General features: G+C 40.1%; 1 long non-coding RNA gene across 1 annotated transcript; it reads left to right on the plus strand.

Moving 5' to 3' along the window:
* The first annotated feature begins 7,199 nt into the window (after positions 1–7,199).
* LOC145551613 (uncharacterized) lies at positions 7,200–11,227 on the plus strand. The gene is made up of 3 exons (XR_014087482.1): positions 7,200–8,537; positions 8,695–8,803; positions 10,676–11,227. It is a non-coding gene; the product is annotated as an uncharacterized LOC145551613 (long non-coding RNA).
* The last annotated feature ends 13,153 nt before the right edge of the window (positions 11,228–24,380 follow it).

Below are 24,380 nucleotides of genomic sequence, written 5' to 3' on the forward strand. Positions count from 1 at the left end.
ACACACACACACACACACACACACACACACACACACAGCGGAGAAGCGTTATTTGATCCACCCTTGTAGATCTTTTAAGTGACTTCTGTCCTTTTTTCCATCACCATCTAGTGTAGAATTAGTTTTTAGGATTTTTATGATGCTTTTTTGCAGAAATGCAAACCAAAGTTTCCAAGACAAATCTGGTCTTTAATTTCCTGTATCAATCAAATTGAATGCTTTTGTCTTGATGCAGTTTGTCCATGTTTAAATGAGGTTATGCATCTATTCAGGATCATGCTGCATGTTTGCTTGAATTACAGCCCGATTAAATAGCATCACATTTTCAAAGGCAATGGCTCGTTGCGTCATGCGGATTGCAGGAATAAAATGCTGTCAGCAGAACTTGATCTTTGTGCATTTTGCAGGCTAACGTGTCATTACAGTCTTTTAAAGTCAGACACAAGCTCAGGCAACAGGAGACAGCAAGAAACATGGAGAGGCTATTTAATAATGAAGCAAATGAAAACTTACCAGGATGATTGTGAAGCACAACGGAGAGAAACTGTGGAGGCAAGTTTGTAATATAACGATGAAGTGCAATGGGAGAAGCCAGAGGGAGAACCATGTAAACCAGGGAGCTTAAATACACTGACAGAGGAGAGAGTGAGAACCAGACGGGTTAATCATGGAGTCGGCTGGGGAAGAGAGAAGGGAGAGAAAAATGAAGGAACGACAAACAGCTGGACAGAAAACAGCTGGCAGGAAGAGGAGAGAGAGAAACATGAAACAACTAGAAACAGTAAAGAAAAGAGAAATATATCCAAATGAACTAAAATAAAATGGCAAATCTAACTGCTGATTATATTCTTGGTCATTTGATGGATTTTGACTGACTTTTTATCTTAGTGACTTGAGAAGCTAAACTTTAGAGAATGATGAGGAACAGAAAGACACACAAGGATTAAAGATGACATTAGTTTCCTTTTAGTTTTACATTTTTTCTCTTGATAACATCACCAAGAAATCTTATATAAAGAAATAAATTTCTGCATTTCAATTCCAAAAAACTCAGATTCCTTAACACAACAAACTAACCTGCTATTTAAACGTAGATCGCAAAGGCATCATTTATCTGAGCTAGGTCTCTGACTTTACTTGCAAAAACATGAATAAGTTGCTAAATAAAAATCTAACATCATCGTCATATAATAAAACAAGTTGAGAATAAGGCCTGGCGAACAGGCGGTCTAGTTTTATGGTACAGATTTACTGTGGGAAATTCCACAGGCTGATATTTCAGGATAAAACAATAAACGCCTGCAGGAATCAAGTAATGTTGAGTCTCCCGTTCTGTCACCTGAGACGGCAGCATCATAATGGCTTATAAGAGTAACGAGATCATGACTTAACATCCCCACAAGCTGGAAGCCAAACAAAGATCAAAAAATGTTTAAGTCGTAATTTTCACTGTTCCTCTTCCTGCGAAATGTGTGTGAAAAAATGTAGAAACATGATGAGGAAACCACCTGGAGAAGATTAAAAACACCTTTTCTTCACAGGTATGTAAAAAATTAAACATGGTTTTAGATTTTTATATCAATATGAAAGAAAACAGGTTCCATTTTTGGCTCACTTTCAAAAGTTCCGCATTGTGGAGAACCAAACCGAACGAAGAAGTTTTTATGCTTCTTTAATGTTTTGTTCTTCTTCGTAATAATATTTGAGATAAATAACAATTGAGGATCCCTAGTGATTTGTGACAGACTGTCACCTGTCCAGGTGGATAATGGATAATGATTTGTGATTTAAATATCAAAGCCACCCATCCTACTCTCACCCTGGTCCTAAAGCGAAGTCATGGCCCTTACTAAAATGTCTAACATTTCAAATTGTCCTAATTTTAGCTGGAATTTCAGGCATCCATCCATTGTCTTACACCCTTGTGGGGTCGGGAGGGTTGCTGGTTTCTCTCCAGCTAACGTTCCGGGCGAGAGGCGGGGTCACCTGGACAGGTCACCAGTCTGTCGCAGGGCAAACAACCATGCACACACGCACACACACACACTCACACCTAGGGAGGATTTGGAGAGGCCAATTAACCTGATAGTTATGTTTTTGGACTGTGGGAGGAAACCGGAGTACACGGAGAAAACCCACCATGCACAGGGAGAACATGGAGACTCCATGCAGAAAGACCAGGGCCGGGAATCAAACCCAGAACCTTCTTGCTGCAAGGCAACCGCTCTACCTGTGCAGCCTGCTGGAATTTCAGATAAATATAAAATATTTCTTCCTTTGTAAAATGCTTTGTCGTTTGATGATTTTTCCTTCATATGAATTATTACAAGTATAAACTATATTATTCAAATTGTGAGCATACATGTTTTCTTAACAGGTCTATTTTTATGAAAATGTGTTTGTGTTTGGAAATGCTGCTGTACGTTTTGCCTCATCTCATCACATCAGTGTGAGACAGATGGATCTGCATGCTGAGTGATGAGCTAAAAGGTTCTGCAGTTCTAAAATGTACATCTGATGTAAATGTTTGGACCTCCTGATCTGATCCGTTCAGACTTAATGCTTAACGAGTCGATCAGCATTGTAACTTTCTCCTGCTGGGTAGATTAGTAAATCGGTCCAGGACCCTATAAGGTGATGGAGCTTCTGCAGTCTGTAGGAGCAATGGCAGGAATGTGTTGCCGTACGGCGATGACAGCTTAAATGCACAAACACATACAATCACAGTCACATCCAGGCCCAAAGACGTCAGCAGCTTCCTGGAACGTGTGACAGGGACACATGCTCCAAACTGTCCTCTACTTTTTCCCCTCAGGAGGATTTAAATTCATTTTTTCTCTCATGTGAATGTGTGATTAGAGAATCGTTGCTCCAGTAAAGCTCAGTGAGACATCCAGACATGACTGCCAGATTACTCCGTCCCATCATAGAAAGGACTATGATTTTAAAAACGTGTAGATTTCATTTCTTTTTTAACGATGTCCTGTCCAGCAGAGTAGTAATCACAACAAGAAGCCGAACAGATTTACTTTCATAAGTGGATTTTTACCCTATTGGCCCTTTGCAGTTATGTCTCTTGACCAGCATTGAATGGAGGGACTGGGATTGTTTTCCTGTTACTTTTGCCAGTATAGCCGTGACTTGTACTTGTTCAAGTCGAGCTAATTTGTCTAACCAGCGCTCCCAGTTGGGACTAATAGACTCATAAACTGACTCATACTTTCTCCCTCCTGACGCGTTTGATTTGATCAAATTCCCGTCTTTGCCTGAATTCATGGCACATAATTTCTACCATCAACGACATTTTCCCTCACGTACAAAAGCCAAGATGCTAACTGGGTTTTCTCTACATGCTAGGCTGCATGTACTGATGGTCAGTGGCGCAAAAAGTGGGTATGCAGCGCATGCAACGCATAGGGGCGCAGCACCAGAGGGGGCGCCAAAACCCCGTCTGGAGGGGGCGGCGCGCCGATGATGTTTTCCCATACAGGCCTTACGCTCCTTCACCTCGCGCACATAACGAATTAAATGTAGCGAGTTTTGCCCTTCACGTATCGTCGCCTCGGGGAAGGGGGTGGGGTGAGGAGTGAGGGGAAGGGGGGGTGAGGAGGAGGAAGTGAGCGTCACTCCTTCATCCTGACGTTCCTTCTCTCCAGGGGGGGGCCCGATCTATGTTTTCGCATCCACCTGAATAATGTGTAGTTGCGCCACTGATTATGACGACATACCAGAGCCACCCAGTGGCGCAAAAAGTGGGTATGCAGCGCATGCAACGCATAGGGGCGCATACGGGGGGCGCGAACGTATGTTTTCTACGCTCCTTCACCCTGACGTACCTTCCTTGGGGCGCCGATTTATGTTTTCGCGTCCACCTGAATAATATGTAGTTGCGACCCTGCTGATGGTGATGCATTATCTCCATGGTTACCAGAGTTTAGACATGTACCTTCTCATCACTGCTAACCATCATCATTTTCTATCCTCATTAAAAGGTTTATGATAAACAAGTTTGGTTTAAATCCTTGTCTGTGCAGCTGCCTGCACAGACAAATCATGTTTTGTTTGTATTTAAAAAGATAAAAACAAAACATGTTTATGTTTGATTAAAAGATATTTCATTGTGCAGATGTTGGTTGCTGAGCTGAGCTGTCAAACGGTGCAGATAGAGATTATTTTTTAGGGTAAACATGCCTAATTCATTATCTAAGCCCTTTAATATGCCTGATAATGCCTTTAATTGCTTCTAATTTGTGTTTTTACTGAACACAGTCAGACTGAAGGTTAGAGCTCCAGTGATAAGAGGCGTGTCTGCAGACACACACTTCTGTTTGGTGAGCCGAACTAAACAGCACAGCAGCTGCAAGGTCAACAGTCAGAGGCATTAATGTATCTGCATAGCTTCTTCCCTTTGTTATAAATAGATTAAACCTCATTTCTACCAACTCAGTTAGTTTGAACTTGTGTTCAGGATGACTAAGCAGATTGATCTTTGCTGCAGTTTGATGCTTAATTATATATTGGGAGTGTGTGTGTGTGTGTTTTATTTTTCAGGTTAAATGAGGGAATACATTTCTATCTTGACAGCAGGCAGAAAGAAGACCATCTTTCCAAACTTAATTAATAGACTAAAATCATTTTAATCGTACAAGAATAAATGATAATATCACAAAAAACTGTTTTTAAAAACAGACATGGGGGCTTTATGGAAAGTTTGAGGTTTTCAAATGGTGACTTTAATCTAACAAGGGGAAGCATATTCTAATTTATTAAATATGAACAGATGCATCTGCAGCTCCTTCTTACACATGTTTGTGATTTAAGAAAACAATTAGTTTGAATCTTTGTGTTTAGTTACATTTTATGACAAAATTCTGAAGTTTATTTATGCAGAAGGACTTTTGACTTCCAATTCGTTTCGCCTGAACTTTTCTTTACATGCTGATGTTTTGACACGGCTGATCATCAGACGATGTACAGCATCTGTTGGCAGGACAATATGTGATTAGAGCTTAAAAAATATGTTTCCTAACAAAGGACAGACCTGCTGTCTGCAACAAATGAAGCAGCTTAGTTTCCTAAATATATCTGTCCTGTGTTGAACTGCTGACAGCGTCGCTGCTCTGATTGGTAGTGATGGTGCATAATGGCTGCAAGCTCTGAAAATAGAGTCATTTGAAGTTAGTTGTTCATGACGTCTGCGGTTAAATGAGCCGAGTTTCTTTAAAAGTACGTTTTTTCAGTTTGACAGTAAAAAAGCAGAGTGACTGCTGCTGGAGTAAAAAATGACAGAATCTTATTTATTTGTGTTTTATTGGATTTTGCTTCTATATGTTCTTATGGTCCATTTTGCGCCCAGCACACGTGGAAACCCCCATGATTCACAGCCACTTGGTCGCTGTCTGATTTGCTGCTCCTGCTCTTAAAATCCTCAAAACACAATCAGCTTCTCCGTCTCCTGCTCCTCACATGACTCGACTCGTTCACACCTCTGATCAGCAGATCGCTTTTATTTCCGTTTTTAACTTCTGCTTTTTTTTCTTATGCTGCTTGTTTTTGTTCTCTAATTCTGTCCGGTGATGCCGAGTTTTCTCATGTGTGCAAACGCTTTTCTGTGATGCTACTGGCATAAAATCCTGTCAATAAACTGCAGTTGACCTTAATAATTCCAGTTAATCTAAGGAAAATGCCACAGCGCTTCAGTGGAGGCTTTTAGATGCACGTTAGTATTCAAAAATGAAGTTATTGTTAATTTATTTGGCCCAAAACACCATAAGAAAACATACTAAAAAACTTGCCTCTATGAGCAAAACAAGTATCATACATTTTTTCAGATTTTCTCTTGGAAAAATTAACATCATATTTGAATTTCCAGATAAATATGTAGATTTTAATTTGGCATGAATATATATATAATTACATAATTTGGTATTTCCCAGTGGGTAAAATAATTCAGATATAAAACAATTAATGCTTTTACTTCCAAAAATCTAAAGTATGTAATGTGTAATCAAGTCCAATGTTTAAATCAGAATTATAGTGTGTTATTTCACATTATAATTCATGACAAAATGCTACAGATGCCATTATTAGTCCTTTCAGCTGCTAGAAGGAGTTTATGGATGGATAATTTTATGTGTTTTTATCAATATTTCAGTTCCCGTCATTGTAAAAGTTTTTCCTGTGAAGACAGAAACGTGTGTGTTGTGGAAACACGGCTTCTCCCACGTCACCCTGAGGTTTCTGGCTTACGCTGAGTATCAGATTAGTGTGTGTGTCTGTGTAGAATGTGTTTGCCGATACAACAGGCTGCTGGCTGAATTACTGTAACCTTCACACTCTGACTTTCACCTTCTCGCTCTGCTGATGGCTGCACCTGCCTTCGCGGGCATGAAGTGAGGGAGATTTACGATACGGGGAACATCCTTGTGCCTCGAAAGACAACTCAGTCCATTTTTTTTGTTGTTTTATTTGGTGGTGCTGCGTGATTTTTAGTGTGTTCAGTCAAAAAACTAAATAATAAAGACCAAGAAACTAAGCCAGGTGTAGAAACTAAGCCAGGTGTATTTCTATATTTTTATAATTAATATTAAATATTTTTGTTGGTCTGATGTAATATTCTAATCTTTAACGTTGTATTTTTATTGACTGTAAGCAGAAAGTCATGGTTAACAGAAATAAATGCTTTTCTGTGTGTATTTAATCTTTGTGTGATTTGAGCTCATGAAATAAAGGAAGCTTTCAGTGAAATTCTGATTTATTGAGCTGTGGACATTCACAGCAGCTCCTGGTTTTCAGCCGGCGCTGCAACCGTTTCACTGCATGTTAATGTGTTAAAATGGCCCAGTCAAAGTCCTAAATCACATTTATGTTCACCTGCACTGTCTCAAAAATCAGATATGCAAAACTTGTCAAGACAAAACCAGGCATCGTTTTCCTTCCATCTGATATTTGATGCTATTTTGTTTTGGTTCGTTAGATAAAATTACAATATATACATTTAAGTTTGTGGTTGTACCAAATGAGTAAACTCAGAGGGTGTAAATACTTTATCTAGGCAGTGTATCAAAGCACATAAAGATTCTTTTTCTTCATTGTCTGTAGTTAAACTACCTGTAGTTCATCTAATATGTGCTTTTAGAACTGCAACCATGATTTTAGACCGACTACCTAAATTTTGGGATTCTGTGTTAAAAGTCTAAATGTTTATATTTATTTGACTCAACATTTCAGTTTCGGTTTTGGTGAAAATGAAACTCGGCAGCTAGTCACTAATAATGTCTAAACTGGGATCAGACTGAATGATCCAGGTCTGGTTCCAGTCAGCAGCCAGTCTGTGTGGGACGAACTTCCTCTGGCCGTCAGCTTGACCAGACAGTCTGACTGTAACTGTAAGTAATCTCAGCTCTGCTCTGTGGCTCCGTGAACCATTAATAGGAGCTTAGTCACAGCCTGCAGCGTCGCCTGAAGCTGCAAATGCGATAAGGAACTGGCAGAACAGCAGCTGCGTACAAGTGGAGAACTTTAAATGACCGTCTCTGTTTACGTGCATGTCAGTAACCTGGTGTTTGCAATAAATTATCTATAGATTCGTAGGAAAAACTAGCAACATGAAATATTAAACTGGCAGTGTGTTCAATATCGGAGACATCTGAAATACGTTTATGTTTAGGGTTATGACTATCCCAGGAAGATCTAAGTCACCATCTGTAAAAACATGCTTGATTAAGGAAAGATTTAATTGTGTCGCCACAGTTTCAACAAATTTGAAAACTAAACCTCTAAATAGAAAAACTAGTAATATAAAATTACAAATGTAAGAATGATAACAAACATAATAATTCTAACAGGTTACAAACATAAAGTTTCCTTGCTGTATATTAGAATAATGGGAGAAAACCTCAGAGAAAATGTAAATTATAAACTTACTATAAAATAACTTTTGGAAGCTGTTTTTTTATTCACAACATTGTAGTTAAGTGGATCTGGACATGTACTGTAGATGTATTTAAAGGTCACTATTATGTATTTTCCTGGCACGTAGTGCCATTTTATAGCAAAATCAAGTAACTATGTTAACTTCAATTGTTATAAAAATGCTACATATATCAACTTAATAGAAATTTGACTTCAATTGGGCCTCTGTCCCTTTAAAAACTCCTGCTCTCTCTGAAGCTCCGCCTTCAGGAAGTCATCCCAACTTTGCTCCTCTATTAACCCTTTAGCAACGTTTTTACCAGCGTTTCACTCAGAAGTAGCAGCAGCTCCACCAGGTGTTTGCTGATTTCTGCTGGCTAGTCTGAAGGAGCTGAGTGGGGGAGGAGCTGCTCTGTAATGTGGAAGCTTGGAAGCGGCAGCTCAGAGGAGGAGCTGCCCCTCGAAGGCGGGGCTAGGTCCACCCAGGCGTTTTGCGCAGCTGAATGGTTGCCATGGAGATCAAAAGATTTTTTTTCAAACATGCATGAAAGAACCAGGCAGAGAACCAGACCTGGAACCAGACCTGGATCCTGGGATGGAACCGGACCAATAGAACTTTCCAGGTATGTTTTTGATGAGGGAAAACTTTATAACAATGTAAAACTAAAAAAAAAATATTTTACATAATTCTGCCCCTTTAAAGACAAAACCTTAAATACACTGCTTATGGACAGGCGATGTCAGATATCCTGATCGTATTTGTGGAACTAAAGTTCACAGATTTCCAAAATCTGAAACGGAAAACCTTGCTTGGATCAAAGCTTGTGCACGACTGCATTTGCAGCTCAACCGTCGTAGGATCAATAAGAACAAAGGAGTGTCTGCTGGTGTAAGTATTATTGCTTTGCTTTCTTTGTGTTTAGTGAACGAAAAAAAGAAAGTCAATAATAAAGTAAATAATAATAAAGTCAATAATAATCCATTATGAAAACTTTTTAGCCAAGTACAGCATAATGGCAGTACCGATACAACTTCTACACCCTGAAGCCTGTCTGTTACAGTCTTACGTTAGCTGAACAGATCAATATGCAATGTGTACCGTATCTGACATACATTAAAGATTTTATTTTACCTGAAAAGGCTTTTTACTAAACTGTAATCGTGTTAGCCACGCTAGCACCGAGTATCAGGCCTAGGCACACTCAAACATTTGCCAACAACAGAAATCACTGGTTTCAAAAGTAACCCTCAAAACCATGAAAGCCTGACTTACCCAGCCTTGCAAGAACTACAGGCATCAGTGATCTTGTCCACAGCTATATTTATGCTGAGAGTCTGAGGATCTGCTGTTTTCCTCATCGACCAGTAGCATTTAGCTGCGACGCCCACAATGTTGGAGGCATCGTGTGGCTAAAACACCTTGATGTTGTCCAAAAAAGATGACATGAACTTGTTGGTTCCCCTGTCCATTGTCGTGACTGATATTTTGTGAAAATCCGGCAGAAATGCTAAGCTAATCGACTCAGAAATACTCTGCAGAGTCAGTCGAAGTAAAAGATGACATGTTTACAGAGAAACTAAGCACCGCGAGGTTTTGTTTGTGACATGCAGCACATGGGACTTTCGAGGGGCGTTTCTGGGCGGAGCTTGGTAAGGTTCATTCTGTTGACAACTTTAAAAAATCAGAAGAAATCATTCAGCACATCAGGAAGCGAATCGTCGACCTCCATAAATTTAATTCATTCTCGAGTCCAATTTCTAAATGCCTGAAAGAGCAGTCAGCGAGAAAGAAGCTTAAAAGCAACACAAAGTGCCAGTTATGTATTACAGTTATGAATAACATATACACAAAGACAAACTTACATTTTGGAAACATGTTTTGTGGTTTGATGGAATTATAATAGAACTGCACTGGATTTTAGAAATATTAATTATTTTAATCATCCTTACTGACCTCAAACAGGAAACTTTTCTCTGACAGGGAAAAAAATATTTTTGCTTTTCTTCATTAAAGTTTTAAATGGGAAGGAAATTAAAGGGAGTTACTGAAATATTTGCTCACATATTTGAGGGAGGATAGTGATGACAGAAAAAAATTAATCAGAGGGAGGAGACGGGAAGAACGGGAAGAGGAATGGAAATGGGAATGTTTTAGGATGTTATCTGATCAGTAAGGTTGAATTAAACTGATGAAAGAAAGGGATGAACTTTGTTTTAATGAAAATAAAGTGGTATTTTTATGAAGTCCAAGGTGACGGTGCGGTCGGGCTGCTGCTGTTTGGAGGAGCAGTCTTGTTCCACTGAAAAGTTTTCAAAAGAAAAATGATAAAATTATCTCAAAGATTGTGTCTTTATGTTGTAGCAGATTTGTCAAAGAATCCTATGGCAGTATTGGTATTAAAAAATTATTTATAAGCAAGTATCTAAACTCTGAACAACACTTGACAAAATTAACAAAATCATCAAATTCATTCGTAATTTATCACTGCGTCCTGTCCGGGAGTTCAGTAAATATCCACAGAAATGTGTATTTTAATATAAGATAAAAACTGATTTCAAACCTTTTGGCCAAATAATGCTTAATTATTTGGTTCCATATTAATTTTACTCCTGTGTTTTTTATTCAGGTTCGACCTTATTGGCTCAGTTCTTTGTTATCTTCTTGAATCATTTTGTTCTTTTTCTGTATTTTGGTTTATTTAGTGTTAAAATTGTTCTAATTTGGAGTTTAATTCAGGTGTGTTTGTCTTTTCATGTTTAGCGAACCCCATGCTGCCACTGCCACAGCTGTTCAACATTCCCTCTGATTAGCTCACCTGCTCTCAGCGTCATTCTCCGCCGCAGTATTTAAGCTCCTTGTCTTCCTTTCTGGATTCTTCCGGTCCGCTCCTTCGGGTCAGACGTCCGCCTCTCCTCGTGTTAAAGTCTGGGCGCCACATGGCTCGGTGGCAGACCAGCCGCATCGTGGAGGCTGCAGTTCTTCGCTCAGCTGTTTCCGGACCATTTGCTGGATGTTTCTCTTCTCTCTGCGTCTTTCATCCTGACTGTTACTGTTGAATAAAATCCTTTAACGCCACAAGTTCTCCTTGTTTCCGGTTATAAAAGATCTGCAGCACCATCAGTTTCTGAATTTTAAATCCCACAATAAGATAAATAAAAAAATTATCTTTTGCTCTAAAATGGATATTATTTTTATTTATTTAATCTGTTTAGGTTTTTGAGACCTACCTGTTTCTAGCAAGTATACATTTTGTGGTTGAAAGAAAATAATTTCAAACCTGAACATGTCAGGGGTGTGAATATTATACTGTAATTATTAAGTGTATTCAATGGACATAAATTAGCAAGACTGTAAATAATGACCATATTTTTACTGCCAAAAATATTGCAGTAACAATATGCCATATTTTTACTGTTGCAAACTGTAAAAATAGTTTGCATCAGTTGCAAACTGTCTTTGCAACTTTGCAAAGACTGATGCAAAGTTGTTTATCAGTCTTTAAAAAAACTTAAATATTAATGTTTTAAATGAATTTAATGTCACTTTGCTCCTTATTTTTACATGACATTGATTTTGCAACAGACGGTAATTTCCTGAAAATGTCCTGGTTGCAACACAGGCTGAGAAATATGACACTGTAAAACAAACCCCCTCATGCAAATGTCTGATGTGATGCAACAAAGCTGATAATCAGGCTGATAACACAACACAGCACCTCTTGTAAAGCTATAAAGCTTTTTTATTTTACCTTGCTTTCTGACAGCAGGATGAAGTATTTTAGCCAGGAAGTTAACGTTTCCTTATTTGAAGACAAGTTGAGTGTGAGGAGTCGGATTACGGCGGCTGTAAAGCGGAACAGAGGCTCACTGAGAGGTCAAGGTTCACAGAAACACGTCACCTTCTGATGCAGCTGACGTAACGTTTGTGATATTCCAGTACTCAACGATTTGATTTATGTTTATTTGAACAAAGTTCACACATCTTTACATTTCTACCTTTGTCAGTGTTTTGGTCGTTATGACAACGGACAGCAGACTGAAGCTGCAGTGACCTTTAACCCCAACATTTCACCCAGTGAGTTTCCTTTCTTTCCACATACATGGAAACAAATATGTAGGTTTTGTTTGGCATAAATGAAGTTAGGTGGTTAGTTGAGATGATGTTCAGATGAACCTTCAGTTTTATCCTGAACAACATGATGACTAGACGTTCCCATAGTGTTTATCCTTACATTTCTTTAGATCAATCCATCCATTTTCTTTACACCCTTGTCCCTCAGTGGGGTCGGGAGGGTTGCTGGTGCCTCTCCAGCTGGGGTACCGGGCGAGAGGCGGGGTCACCTGGACAGGTCACCTGGACAGGTCGTCAGTCTGTCACAGGGCAACACAGAGACACACAACCATGCACACACACACTCACACCTAGGGGCAATGTGGAGAGACCAATTAACCTGACAGTCATGTTTTTGGACTGTGGGAGGAAACCGGAGTACCTGGAGAAAACCCACCATGCACAGGGAGAACATGGAGACTCCATGCAGAAAGACCGGGGCCGGGAATCGAACCCAGGACCTTCTTGCTGCAAGGCAACAGCTCTACCAACTGAGATGAGATGAGATGAGATCCACGTTCCAAACATCTGATCTGATTTTTTTTGGCCTTCCTGTCATGTCACACAGTGAAGCAGTGTAAATGTCAGGTGTTGCTTTTACAGGTGAGATTCCAAACAACTTAAATATTAATAAACCTGTAATCAGAGTAACATTATCATTTTGGCTTTCCCAGATGATCTTCGTAAATGTAAACTTGAATTTGCTGAAAGGTATAACAACCACAAAAAAATATGGCATAAATGTAGAATTTAGCAAATAGAAATGAAACGTTATTTTATTTTTCGTCAGGCAGAGACTGAACAGGTTGTGTTCCTTCAGGATGGGAATCCCGGAGAAACGGCTGGCTGGTGTCTCTGGGGAAAAAGACGTCCAGGTTTCCCAGCCGACGTGTTTACACCACAACCTGACCTTGGACAAGTCAAAGACAACAGACATCAAAACAGATTGGCAGTGATTTGCAAACCTTTGTTATTGCACTCCGTGCTGCTATTTTTGGACTGTTATGACCGTCAGCGTAGAATCGGAGGTATGCCTGAGATGTCGGCTCATGGGAGGCGTTAAGACGAGCCGAGGAGAATCAAGGACAAAGGCTGGGCTCTGATTATGTTTCTGCTCCCCGTGTGTCACAACGTTCCATTTGCTTTACGTGTTTCCTGCATCATCCCGGAGACAAATCTGGCTGAGAATGCCATTGTGTGTTTGGTGCAGCTCCTTTACTTTCCATTCGCACGTTCCAGCGAGCCATATGTGAACTGCTGCAGCAGCTGCTGTGGAGAGACCTGCTGATGGTCACATGCACGGAGCGTTACTTCATATCAGCGGCTTCGGTTTGAGCTGTTCTTGTCCTCAGACAGGCTGGATATCAAGCTGCACTTTTCATCACATTGATTAAGAGCTTATTAAAAGAATAAGCTCTCTGGGATTTGAAAGAATAAGACAACTATTTTCCAAATATCCGTTATTTATTAAGATCAATCTCAAACAACAAATACAGTTGAAATCAAATGGACTCTAATCACACAGTGACATCAGTTACAGGCCAACTTAAGGAAGACGACATTCTGAAGACCTGATCTCAGTCATGTGGAAAATTTTCAGGCAAAGCTGAAAGTGTGAGCAATCAAGACCGCCTGCAGACCATCTGAAGACTGCCTGCAGACCGCCTGTAAACCACCTTCAGACCACCTGCAGACCACCTCCAGACTGCCTGCAGATAGGCTGCAAACCACCTGTAGTACACCTGCAGACTGCCATTTCTCTTATCTCTGCGGACCACCTCCAGACTGCATGCAGATGGCCTGCAGACAGCCTGCAGACCACCTGTAGTACACCTGCAGATCGCCTCTATACTGCCTGCAGGCCATCTACAGACTGCCTGCAGACCACCTCCAGACTGCCTGCAGATAGCCTTCAGACCACCCGTAGTACACCTGCAGATCGCCTGTAAACCACCTTCAAACTGCCTCCAGACCTCCTGCAGACCACCGGAAGTACACCTGCAGACTGCCTGCAAACCACCTCTAGACTGCCTGTAGGCCATCTACAGACTGCCTGCAGACCGCCTGTAGACCACCTTCAGACCACCCCCAGACTGCCTGCATATAGCCTGCAGACCACCTGTAGCACACCTGTAGACTGCCTGCAGACCACCTCCAGACTGCCCACAGACCATCTGTAGTACACATGTAGACTGTCTGCAGACTACCCCCAGACTGCATGCAGACCACCTCCAGACTGCATGCAGACCACCTGTAGTACACCTGCAGACCGCCTCTAGACTGCCTCCAGACCGCCTGTAAACCACCTTCAGACTGCCTCCAGACCGCCTACAGACTGCCTGCATATAGCCTGCAGACCACCTGTAGTACACCTGTAGACTGCCTGCAGACCACCTCCAGACTGCCCACAGACCATCTGTAGTACACATGTAGACTGTCTACAGACTACCCCCAGACAGCATGCAGACCACCTCCAGACTGCATGCAGACCACCTGTAGTACACCTGCAGACCGCCTCTAGACTGCCTCCAGACCGCCTGCAGATAGCCTGCAGACCACCTGTAGTACATCTGCAGACTGCCTGCAGACCTGACGCATTTCCTGCCCCTGAGTTAGAAGGAAGCTGCCAAAATTCACGCTCTCTCGATTATCCAAGACAAAAATGGAGCCAAGTCATTAAAAATTTAATTTACCAAACAATAAAGACAGATATGTTAAATAAATTCAGTGAAATAAATTTTCACAGAAAAAAAGTTTTGTCTAATTTAAAAGATGATACTGTGAAAAATCAAACTTTTATTCCGTATCAATGTAAACACCTGGTTTCAGCTGAAGCGTGTCATAAATAACCTGTCATGGCGGTTTTCAGGTCTAACAGTGATCAGGTGATCAGGCTTTTACTTCATGGATCACCAGAGATCCTCTCAGCTGATGAAGCTTAGTGTCTATTTGAAATGTTTTAGACAGAAACCATCTGAAAGTTCACACATTTTTCTTCATGATTTCCCTCTGAGAGAAATGAATAGAAGGCTTTGTGTTGCCAGATAAACAGAACCAGCTTTTCATGGCTCTTTGTCCTGTTTTATTTTTTTAAGTAAATTCTGCCTTCACGGACGAGCTCTTCTTTTCCAGACTCACTCTGTTGTGTTTGCAGGTGCTGAGTCTCACTCATCAGCACCTTGTTTTCATTTTGAACCACAAAGGACAAAGTAAATAAAATGTTTAGTGGACCAGTAAATCCAGGAAATGGTTTGTATTTCTCCTTTGTGTCACGCAGCATAAAGCATGACAGATTTTAATTTAATGTTGCAGATATCCATTACATGCCATGTGCCTGTGCAGGCAGTGTGTGACGCTCAGTGAGTCTTTCTTATCTTCACCGAGTCGAGAAAACCTCCCACCAGATCCTCCTCCTCCTCGCCTTTTTGTTGAAAAGTTACATTTCAGTTTTCCTCCATCCACAGTGAATCTGTGTGTTTCCATCCCTGGGAATCCAAACATGCTGGTCATGTAAAGAGCTGCAGCTCCTGCTTCAGTGGCGTTCCACTTATTCAGACAAAACGCTTCACAGTGAGACTTCTGGACTCATCCAGCTGGGCAGCAGGAAGCGTCTCTGTTGCCCTGCCGCTTGTCAAAGTGTATTTGGAAAAACACTGAAATCCAAGTTGCTTACCGATTTTGGTTTAGGTGTAAATGCGACTTGTGGTTTAAAAACAGTGATTGGTTAATGTGAGTGATACTTGCAGTGGTGGGATTTTCCCCGTTTCAGGCTCCTGCTGCTGAGCTCCTGCTGGTTAATCAGACCCAGCTGGTTTCACTCTGCCTGTTGATTAGCAGAGTATAAGGCCAGCTGGAACCTGATTTCACTGCCTCTTGGCCAACTGGGCAGTGTGGTGGTGCAGCGGCGGCAGCGGCGGCGGCAGCGGCAGCGGCAGCAGCAGCAGCAGCAGCAGCAGCACCAGCACCACCAGCACCAGCACCACTGCAGCAGCAGCAGCACTGCTGTGATGGAGGATTTGTTGTTGACTAGAAACCCTGGATTTTGTTGTTTCTCTCCCCTTTCTTTTCTCTTAGTTTCTCACCTTCACCCTTAAGATTTCTTTAGATTATTTTGAAGAATAAAACTTATTACCTCCTGGTTTTGGAAATTAATTTTCCCTGGTTTATTTATTTTGGGGATGAGATATGTGGGAGATTTGTAATCTTTTGTTTCAGTAATACTCGGGTAGATGGAGACGTTTCCAGCCCAGCAGGAATCTCCTGCTCCACAAGCATCACCTGAAATTTCCATCTGCTCACATGAACAAGCTAAATATGTTCTGAAGAAAACGGTTATGGTCAGATAAAACAAAGACGGAGCTGTTTGGTGACTTGAAGCTTTTGGACTTAAGGACACTCAGGCACGGTGGTGATGGCATCATGCTGTGAGGCTGTTTGTCTGTCTGCTGCACAAAGCAGTGGAGTAATAATGAGAGATAACCTGACTTCACCTCAGATCAGCGAGACGGGCCGCAGCTAGTCAGAACCGGGTGTTAAAGCAGAACAAAGGTCAAACTGGTTTTGGACTGGATGAAGCAGGCCAGCATTGGACTTCTGAAATAAATATCACTTAACTCTGAACTCAGCCCTGTTAAATATTTGTGGATCATGCCTAACACCTGGAGCAGAGCCAGGAAATCTCTCCATTCAAATGAACTCAGATTTTCAGAGGACAGTTAAATATTCAGCCTAAACTGCCACAGGTTGGCTGATGTTTGCAAAAATGTCACGGTCAAGGTGCATCTTAAAGAGAGTTTTTAACCAAAGATTACTGTAATTATATTCACATATTTTATCCTGCAATAATCCCATGTGGATTAGAGAAAATCCATCATCATAACTGCAATTCCATGCTGGCCAAAGTGTAAATAAATAATTAAAAGCTCAAAATGAATATAATCCATCTCATGATGAGCGGACATGAACTTTTGACCACATTGTACGTCTTTTGACAAAATTCATTTGACACCCTTAGAGTGAGAATGTGTTGAATTTACATTTATTCACAAAACATTCAGTAAATGTATTTAAAATATATTTACAGACCATCCAGGCAGCGCAGTGGTTCAGTTTGTAGCACCTGCTAATCTGGCTTTTATGCTTATAAGTGTATGTAAACTTCTGACCAAAGCATGCATTCTTCTTTATTTCAAAAACAAATTAACATCATGTTTGCAGGTAGAAAACAAAGTTCAGTAATGTAGTTTTCATTTCCATTTACCATTTTTCAAGTAAAGAAAGGCCTGCTGGATCTCTAAAGCCATGAAGACGCCTTGTTTCCATACCAACCAGCATTAGACTCATATTCAGCATCTTCCCATTCTGTTTTAAATCAATAAAGTAAGAGAAAGTAAAACCAGTCAGTCTTGACTGCTGGTGTTGCCTCTGTTACTTTGGTTTATAAAGTTTCTCTTCCTGTTTCCTGCTCAGTTACTTTTTAAGTTGGTCTAAAAAACAAAGCAGAGTCAGCATGATGTAATGGCAGATGGGACAAAAGCTAAGCTCACATGTGTTGGTTTCTGTAACTAGATTAATAATTAGACATCTGTAGTTACTATGCAATAATTGCTGCTCATTGAGCCTGACCTCACAGGCCTGGTGAGGTCAGGCTCACCAGGCCTCACCAGCTAAAAAAAGAAGAATACTAGTGGTTGAGTTGTTCTTCAGTGTGTTTTTTGCGCTGCGTTTCCCTTTGCTGTAGCACACTGCACTAACACCTTGGACCTCCAGCATTGTCCACTCGTGCAAAATTTCTAGATGTAATCTTGTGGTTTTAAAAGGAGCAACGATACTCAAGTTGGCTACATTTAGTTTATAATCAGACGTGTTTCTGTGGAGAAGAGAGGAAACTCAGAGGATCCACACATGCAAATGCAGAAAAACCCGTGACTGAGACGTGAACCTGTAAGGCTGTCTTACTGCGAGGTTACCGTGGCGACTGCAGGACTGTGCAGCCAATCCTAGAGATTCATTAGGCCTGCATTGATGTAATAAAATCACAACAAGAATCTTGTATTTTAGTAAAGATTGTACAGATTCTACCTTAAACAACAGCAATTCAAGCTGCTGTACTTTTGTTTACTGCATCATCAGCCTCCTTCGGTTCACCTACACAGTGCACTCTGTCTAAAAGCCTTCAGTTATATTAATGCTGTGTAAAACACTGGACAACATTACCAGTGTACTGTCCATCGATACCCATCGGAACAAGACGCGAGTTCAATACTGCAGCAAGAGGAAGAGTGCTCCACTCTTCCTGTTTATCTGCACACACTGTCCTCCCTTTGTGTTCATCCCTCACTCTGTTTCTCCCTCCCTCTATCAGCGTGGAGCACTCTGTGTTATGTTCATCTCTTTCTTTTCATCCCTCCACTGTGCTTACTGAATTAAACTGTGATGTTGTAAAGACAACAGAAATGAAAGGTCACCCAGGAGAGTCCAGTCGGCCGTCCTGGAGGCCGTTTGCTGCTCAGCTCTGTCCAGATCCGCAGCAACGACCAGGAGGATGCAGAGCGGATTTCACCTTGGTTCTGTTTCACATCATCAAAACAGACTAAATAAAAACCTGTCCACGTTTTTCCTTTCTTCTAGTGTTTTGCTGAAGAAAATATGTTTTATTTACTTATAAATTGCTGCTTTTGATTAGAAATGGATAATGTATAAATAATTTATTGAAGCCATTCTGACATTTTATAGCATAACTGTAGGCAATTAAATGCCAAGTGAGAAAACAATAAATTTTAATGTTCTAATTTGATCCATTCCATCATTTATTCTCCAAAAATAAATTTTAATCAATTTTAAAATTCAGACTTTATGATGGTTCCAGGACTTTTATGCAACACTATCATCAGATGGAAACATCTAATGTAATAAGTATAATAATAGAATAAGTGGCCTGTTTACAAAAGACCTTGAAATAAATGTTGGATTGTGACACAATAAAAACATCCAGTTGCTACATATCATACACGTTGCATTGAATGATTTACTTCACTTTATTATACTAGTACTAGTATAAGATTTGTAGTAAAAGCCAGAAATGTAAAAAAAAACATCACCTCTGACTCTGAAATGGGATAAATGTGATGGATTTTAAAAAGTTTTTCTTTTGGAGTTAAATCCTTATAGCACCTGGTCAGTAAATTCAACATGCATATGGTTTCATATGTATAATCATGCAGCTGACAAAGGATGCATGGTTTTTACAGTTTATTAATATAAATGGAAAATTGTTGAATGCATTTGCTTTTTGTCTTCTTTACTCCGATACGCCAAATTAAAAACCGATCTGAAGTCGTTTGCCTCCAGAAATCGGCTCATTAGCTCACAGACGCCTGCAGAGGGTTTATTCAAACTGAACATATTAACACATAAATCTGATGTTTTATTAGAGGACAAACAGCAACAATAAGAGGAAGCAGGTCAGTGATAAAGTTGTGGGGAAGTTTAAAGCATGACAAGGTTTCAAAAATAAAATATAAATATTTAATGGTCCAAATTTTTCATGGTGATGTGTTGATTCCTTCATCTAAAACCAGAACCCAAATCCTGCCGCAACAAAGTGATTTATCTGAAACTCTTATAGCTTCAGCCAGGAATCCTCTAGATTCAGCTCAAAAGGCCTGGAAATAAATCTACATACCTTCAGTTTCATGGTTATCATTGGTACTAGAGAGTTGAGTTGAATTCTGAATATGGAAAATTGGAGGCCATTGATTAAACCCAGGTTTCATGTTCAGTATATCTGCAGCACATATAAAACACGGTGAAAGCTGCATGTTGCTACAGACCTAAAGTCAGTGTAGTGATGGTGATTCACATAACGTACAAAACAACCCAACTGTTTACTGCTGTCAAAACATAATTCATTTTCAACTAATAGAGAAAAATAACCAGGAAAAGTGGAGGAAAACACGGCAAGCTTCAGGAAGACAGAAAACAACTAAAGAGAAAAGCAAAGCTCCCCTCCAAGAGATAAAACCACCGTAACTCAGATCCCTGGTCACCAAACAGCACAAAATAATACAGATCCAATGAAACCCTGAATTTTTCATTGTCTTTCACATTTCGAGCACAGTCTAATTCTTCAGCTGCAAAATTGCGAAAGTAGCTGTAGATATACCACAATAAGATTGAACAAACAGCCTCAGATAAGATCACCTCAGATCCAGTCATAAGATAAACGCTTCACCACTTAGTGATGTCACTTTTTCTGCAGCAGACATGCGGGTTCAAACACAGAAGAAGAAAAGAGTCAGCAGAGCCTTTAACAGCGGCTTTAACACAGTATTAAAATTTTATTTGCATATTTTATGGTTTGTATCACTTGGTACTAGTGGCAGATTTGTGAATGTTTTGCTAATGTTTTGTTAGACCCAGTGGCAGTGTTTTATATGGGCCATATGGGCAGATGCCCAGGGAGGCAGTAGACCAGAGGGGGGTGCAGATAATAAAGTATAAGTTATGTCCTGAACCAGATTTATATTGTTTCATGCATGTGGAGAGGCGTAGCCTCCTCCTGCTCGGTGCAGGCAGCAGGCAGACTGGCCTCTGTGTTTTCTGCATAACTGCATTTTATCTCCATGCATCTGAAAACCGACTGGTTGGCACCACCAGAATTAACACGTCGGTTTCCAGACTTTCAGCAAGAACACCCAGATCTGAGATCCTACTTCTAAACCAAATCAAATAAAACTTTAAAATATCCAAATCGGTCCAGCTGAGATAAACATCCATCTGTGTCTGCAGTTGATGCTCCTGATCTCTGGTTATTGTACAAACATTTATATTTACAAATATTTTCCACAAAGTAGGGCTGAGGTTGAATTACTTTTAAATGAGTAAAACTGTTTTTTGCAGTGAGATTACAAAATATTGAATGTATATAGATGCCAAACTTTTCAGAATGTTTTAATTTATTTTAATTATTTTCCCTCTACTTTACTGTACTTACTTCAGTGAATTGACAAATAATATAAATGCCATAAAAAATATATTTAAGTTTATTGTGGTGTAAAAAATGTGAAAAATCCAAAGTGTTTGTACTTTGTCCTGCATATTGATTTTTGATTTTCTGTCAAATAAAGGACAAAATTAAAAAAGAACAAAACATTAAAATGCAGCGACAACAAAAAGTCAATCATAAAAACAATGAGAAACTAAGATTTAAAGCTTTGAACAAGTGAGAAAATGACAGGATTTCTTCTGTTAAGCAAAACTATGTTTGGCTTTGGGAAGGAGAATGTGTTTATCCCTTAAACCTGGAAAAGGAGAAACTTAATGGCTGTTCTGAAGGAGAAAAAAATAAGTGATTTAAAACATTTAATGAGTGAATAGCAGAGTAGGAGCTCAGCCGACTGGATAATGCTCAGTTAAGGAGACGCCGATTGGCCTGCCATTAAATCCTCCACAGCCGCACAATAACAATAAAGACTTTTGTTTAGTAATGACTGGTAATTATAGGCACAAAACCCCCAAAGAAACCTTCTGCTAGATAACAGAATTGTGAATATTAAATTTCTTCTTCCAGTACTCCTTCAAGCTGTGCATAGCAACCTGGAGCCTCCATGGCAGCAAGATGAGGAAACAGAAACACCTTGTCGGGTTGTGATGATGTATTTACACATGGAAAAAAAGGGAAAACATTTCAATTTTTATTTTTTCCCCAAAGCAGATTTCATGTTGACATACAGACCAACTTTCTGCAATGAAAGTTTCCATGGTAACATTGTCAAAAGTTGCATGGCAACAATCACAAACACCCCAGTGTAGACGGTCATCCCTTATGTGTGTTTATTTTCTTGCATGTTGTGCTGGAACAGAGGTAAAGTTTTGGTTTAGCTTTATTTTAAATATTTTTAGGAAGTATTGTGCTTTTAGTTTTAGTTTACAGCAGCTGTCTGAACAGTTTGCTGACTCCCCTTCAATGTCAAAGCAGCCAGACCTGCCAACACGTGGAATCCACCAGACGTCTGAAGGACTGCTGTGGTATCTGGCACCGTCATGCTGGCAGAAAACCCTTTCAGGGCCACAGGGTGAGCCCTTAGTCTGCAGAACCCCACATTGGACCAAGGATCCCCACACTGGACCACGGATTGGCCTAGTGATCACCTTAGACTTGATGTTGTGCTCCTCAAACATTTCATGAACTATTTTTATTCTATGGTAGGTGCATTGTCTTTCTTAAAGAGGCCAGAGTCACCAGGGAATCTGGTTTCATGATATAGAATATATGCTAAGTTAGAAATGTTGAGTTGAGTTGAGGGGATACATGTCAAAGTATCGTCCACATGAATGGCAGAACCCAAATTTCCAAGCAGAGCATTACCATCACAGGTTGTTTTCTTCCTTCTGATTTTAATTATTCATTATAAAAGGGCATTTAAAGAGTTTTATTGAAGACCAATAATAACCTGTTTTGCAGGAAACCACTACTGCAGCAGATTTTTTGTGCCAGAACAGCAAATTCAAAAGTAACATTTTAACTTTTCCTCATAATTCGGTTTTATGTCACATCTTTATAAGGACAAGTTCAACTGTTGCTTTAATTCGTCACATGATAAAGATTTGCTTTATGCAATATATGTGGTTTAATGAGGAATAAAAGTATAAAAGGCTTTTCTCTCAAGAGTAACAGAAATTTATGAGCAACATTCTGAATCCTTCAGCCAACTGACTGATATAAAGAGATACATATTTCAACTGCACACAGTCAGGGACTGATTTCTGTTTTTTTAAGATTTTTTTTTCTTTGTTTCAGAACTGCAGCATCTTCTAAAAGTATTTACCTCTCATGACTCTCCATGTCCATGCATGTAGCACTTAGACTTCACAGACAACCAGATGCACCTACTATCCAGATATAAATAGTTTTTATTAGCTGTGTTTTAGATTAACCATAAAATTGTGTAAATTTAAATTACAAAAATAAAACTGCTCATTGGAAACACACCAAGTTAAAAAACCACAAAAGAAAAAATGTGTTTTTCAATGAAATGTTTTTGGTAGGATGAGGTGGTTTTTCAGTCGTATTAAAATAGATTTATTTTTGAAAAACTGAAATGGAAACACTTTTTACATCACATGAAGTCACATGACAAACATCGGGATGTTACTACTGGCTACAACCACGAAGAAGACGACAGGAAGTAGCAGGAGGATGAAGGTCTTTTTTTTCCAACCTGTTCATCTGGAATCACCAGAGCTCCCACAGCTTCAAAGTTCATAAAAACTTGTCTGTGACTCCAACATGTTGAATCCATAGCACTAAATCACAGACTACAATTTTCCCAAAGTGCTGCATACGTAGCCGCTCCCAGGTGGGCGGGGCTTGTTTGTCCAATGGGTGAGTAAAACGCTGACGTCTCCTCTGATTGGCAGGTAAGTGATGAGCATTAGCTTCTTATATCATGTAACTGTTTAAATCTGTCGTTGCCAGGATTTATAATGACTTATTGCATGAACAAACTTTTTCATGTGTGATTTTAATTTCATTTCTTAACACAATTGTGAATTTGTGTATTTAAGCAGAATATAGACAAAGATTTTTGCACATTATTCATGGAAACACAGCTGCTAAATGCTCATAGGGGTAATAATGCTCCTTATTATTATCCACTGTTTATGTGCTGTTTCCTTAGAAAAGAAAAAAAAGAATACACTGTTATTTAGGAGCAGAATATCAAGGCAGGTTTTTGTATCCTTGTTCCTGGGCATGTCATGATGGGTTTAATTGATTTAGCCCACATGCAAGAACACCACAGGCGAGAAATAAATACATGCACAAGTTTATTTGAAAAATAATTATGTTGAATCCGGTCCAGGAACTGAACGGCTGCTCACATCCCACTGAGGAAACAAATAGGAGACTGGTGAGTTCAAGGTTGTAGGAAAATGGAGTTTCTGTTGACGGTGGGTTTGTTGACTTAATTGTGCTAAGAGTTACTGTGGTGTAGGGGGAGTACTGCTGGTCCAGGGTTTCTTTGTTCCTTGGGGATTTCCTCTTGACAGGACTTCAGAGAATGGAGGTAGCGGCTGAGCGACTGAATGAGAGAGACGGCGGGGCGGCTTCAGAGGGCGGACAGGTAGGCTTACACTTGAAGGCAGCGGAGGCTTGGTGGAACGACCGGTCAGAGCTCCAGTATTGCAGGCAGAGACAACGGATGAAGGTGGGTCTTGGTACTCGGGCATCAACGGGTTATTTCCCGTGACGTCTCGAGGGATAACAGAAAACAGATCCAGATTCGAAGGAACCCTGAGAAGAGCAAGATCACAAAAAGTATTACTTTAAGATCAATGAGGAAACGGATCGCAA

Source organism: Poecilia reticulata, chromosome 5 (genome assembly GCF_904066995.2).
Source record: "Poecilia reticulata chromosome 5, P_reticulata-male-v2, whole genome shotgun sequence".
Lineage (NCBI taxonomy): Eukaryota > Metazoa > Chordata > Actinopteri > Cyprinodontiformes > Poeciliidae > Poecilia > Poecilia reticulata.